This window comes from Hyaena hyaena, unplaced genomic scaffold (assembly GCF_003009895.1).
Source record: "Hyaena hyaena isolate Hyena2069 unplaced genomic scaffold, ASM300989v1 scaffold_1480, whole genome shotgun sequence".
Lineage (NCBI taxonomy): Eukaryota > Metazoa > Chordata > Mammalia > Carnivora > Hyaenidae > Hyaena > Hyaena hyaena.
In genome coordinates, this window is record NW_024082114.1 from 3,730 (window position 1) to 7,458 (window position 3,729).

The window sequence follows — 3,729 nt, forward strand, 5'->3', positions numbered from 1 at the left end:
GCCCCTCCTCCCTCTCAAAAATAAATAAACATAAAAAAATGATAATGGTAATTTACACAATGGTAAATAGTAAAGCTCAGCTTCATGCCCAAGCTTGTTAGACTCTCTAATTGATATCTTTCCACATGCCATGTAGTTGCCTGTGTTCAGTCATATTCTACTATATTGGTATGCCTCTTTTAGGTTATGAACAATTTTGCGAGGTGCTGTACCATATTCTGCATTTTTACTGGCATTTAGGCATACTGATTAAAACAGTTGAATGTTAAAACACTTAGAATAACTTTTTAGATCATTTGCAATTCTAAAGAGTGGTAAATGAAGATGTCAAATAAAGCATATATTCACATTAATTTCATGTTGCCTGTTATGTTCTCCCCCTCTTCCTTCTGATTTTCCATTCAGTGGAGCCAGTGAGTATTGAATCCATGCTTTAAATCTTTTATGATTATCTCCCTGAGTTTGGAGGGGTTTAGAGGGCTTAGGGGAGCAAAATATTTAACATGAAATTGATTTCTAACAACAGGGCTCGGAGTAAGACTGATGTGAGGATGCTGATTAGAAAAGAACAAAAATCCTTTCTACTATCATGATGGCTGTAATTGAGTATCTTGCATAGGTTAGAGTGCATTAAAGTTTCAGTGAGAGTCACTGGAATGATTTTGACATCAATATTTTTCATGTCTCTCAACACAGTTGTGATTCTTGTGATACTTAAATTGCATAGAAATCTATTTTTCACACCATCTCTAAATTCTGGTTCTCTTTCATGTTATATTTCTTTTTTATTTCTCAGTTAAAATAGAATAGGTAAATATTACACACATTCTGCCATTGCAAAAGATCTAACTATTTTGAGAGTAATACTGACTCTATTAAGATCCAGGGTTATCTTTCAGAATTTATTTCATATTCTGCCAATTCACACTTTTACTTTTTTTTCTTAAAAAAATAGTAAATCAAGAGAGTCATCTTGTCTTCTCTATATGTTTCAAATTAAGCTGTCAACTATTGTTAGTGGTTTTGGCTGGAATTTTCTCTTCATAGAAATCTTTCAAGTTTGATTTAGATTTCTTTTCAGATTGCAGTTTTGTGTTCCACCCTTCAAAGACATTGACAACACTCCTTACATCAGCTAGTTTTCCAGAATATGCTTACAACCAACCCTGATTACACAGGCATCAAAAAACAAGGTTTCTAGTGAACAACTTGAAAACTACAAATAAAATATACATCAATGGATTACAGTAACATTATAGGAAAATATGCTAACATACCATTTCTATAGAAAGAATGCTCTGGGGACAATGACTCACACTGTGCATTATGAAATCATGAGTTTCAGCAGTTTCATTTTCTGTGATTTACATTAAAATAGCTAAGAAAGAGTACATGTTTGGAAAACTATTTCTTAATGACCTGTTAGACACATCCCCAAATGTCCTAATGTGTTTCACATGTGGTTCAATTGAGCCTGTGAAGTTTGATGACACACTATTCTGAATGAAATGAGTGCCTCTACTATTAGCCTTATTTTCCATGACCATTTAAGGGGTAGTTATTCCAATCATTTTCGTTTAGGGAAAAAGGGCTATTTAAATAAGTGTCTTCAAGAGGCTGAGTAAAATAAGCAGCCTGGTTTGGAAGAAGGGACTTGATTCAAGAGAAATAGAAGAGACTCTCTAGTTTTGCCTTTTTCCATTCTATCCTTAGTAGCCATCAGTATGATATAAACTATCATATAATCTGATTAGCCTTAATGTGAAATAAAGTCTAAACTTTAAAAATTCCTGGTGCCCCTAGAAAATAAAGTCTATACTTCTTAACATGGCATATACAGTTTGTGATCTAGCTCCTGCCTACCTGTATTGGCCTCTTTGCTCACCACCATCTATCTATTACTGTTAGAAACCTGAAGTCCAAATATTCCTCCTCTAATCTCCTGCCTTTTCTTTCCCCTTTGTCTTTGTTAAGATGACTCTTCTTCTTGAGATATCTTTTTTTTTTTTTTTTTCGTTCTAAAACCTATTCGCCTCACTGGTAGATTCTTTCTTTCTTTCTTTTTTTTTTTTTTTTTAATATTTTTATTTATTTCTAGGAGAGAGAGAGACTGAAGCAGGCTCCAGGCTCTGAGCTGGCAGTCAGCACAGAGCCCAACGCGGGGCTCGAACCCACGAACCGCGAGATCATGACCCAAGCGAAAGTCGGACGCTTAACCGACTAAGCCACCCAGGCGCCCCACTGGTAGATTATTTCAAGAGTCAGTTGATCTTCTATTACCCAGAAAACAGTTGTTAACCATTGCTCAGGGTAGATCGGGCCATCTTATCTGATCCAGTAAAAGGGATTACCAGCATTTAGAGAGCAATATGACAGAGCAATATGGTTAATCCTATATGTCTATTGTCTCCTTTAACCTCTATACCAAACCCATGAGGTATATTTGAGAATGGGTCTTATATACTAATAACTGTAGTACAGATTAAGTACTGTTTTTTTCAGTAACTTTTTCTCCTTTGCCTTTTTCTGCCATGTATAACTAGATCCTGGAGGTTAAACCTTTATTAGTTATAACCTTTAATGTTTATTCACCTCCCATTTTCAGTGATTGCCCAGGAAAGAACACACAGTGCAGTTGGGACTAAGAGACCACCAATACAGGAACTATTAGCTGGGCTATCCTTATCTGGAGAGCTGAGATACTCCATCTGAAAGCATTTTTCACACTGAAAAAGCATTGTTTTCGTTTTAGGCTGTAAGTAATAGAAGATCCAAAGGAATAAACAGTAAGATGTGTTATCTCACATCACAACTCTATAGATATGACTGTTCCAGGATTAGTTAATTCATTTGTATAAATCCATGAAAGATCCAATTCTCCTTCTAATTTTTCTGTCCTGCCACCCTTAGCATGTTGACATTTGTCTTCAGGCTTGTCACTTCATGCTCATGATATGGCTACCACAATTTCTAGACCACCTCTTTTCACAGCATGTAAAGGCTTGGGAGAGAAAGGCTCTTCTTTATGTCCTCTTTGAACATGGGCATAAGCATTCTCAGAAGCTTTATAACTTCCCCTGGGATGGTTGTATCAACTAGCAGTACATCTCCTGCCCATTCCTGAGTAGTCAGTGAAAATGGAATTAGATGAACATGACTGGTCAGACTGAAAGTTTGCTCCCTGGACCTATTGAGGAGTTGAGTTGCCCAGAGGCATGTAGCCACTCAACATTTCAATGAGATTGGGATTCCAGTGAGGGAAAAAGGGGCTAAAACATGTCTTCTTGTTAATGAGCAGTACCTGCGTCCATCCTATACAGTTCGGAGTTCTTATTTTGAATGTCTGTACATGCATATTTAGTGTATGGCAATAGTTTCAGAAAGATTTGCCTTTGAGGTAATTTTAGTTTATTTATTTATTTTAAAGTTTATTTATTTTGAGAAAGAGAGAAAGTGGGCATGAGTCGGGGAGAGGCAAAGAGAGAGAGGGAGAAAGAATCTCAGGTAGCTGAAAGCAAGACACCAAACACAGGACTCAATTCATGAACTGTGAAATCATAACCTGAGCCAAAACCAAGTGGGATGCTTAACTGACTGAGCCACCCAGGTGCCCCGAGGTCATTTTAAAGCTAAGAAGTTTTTATTTTATTTTTTTTGAAGGGTAATAGAATTTCTTGTTCTCTGTTTTAGGTTGAGTTGCCTTAGAAACAGACTCTAAAAGAGATGAGT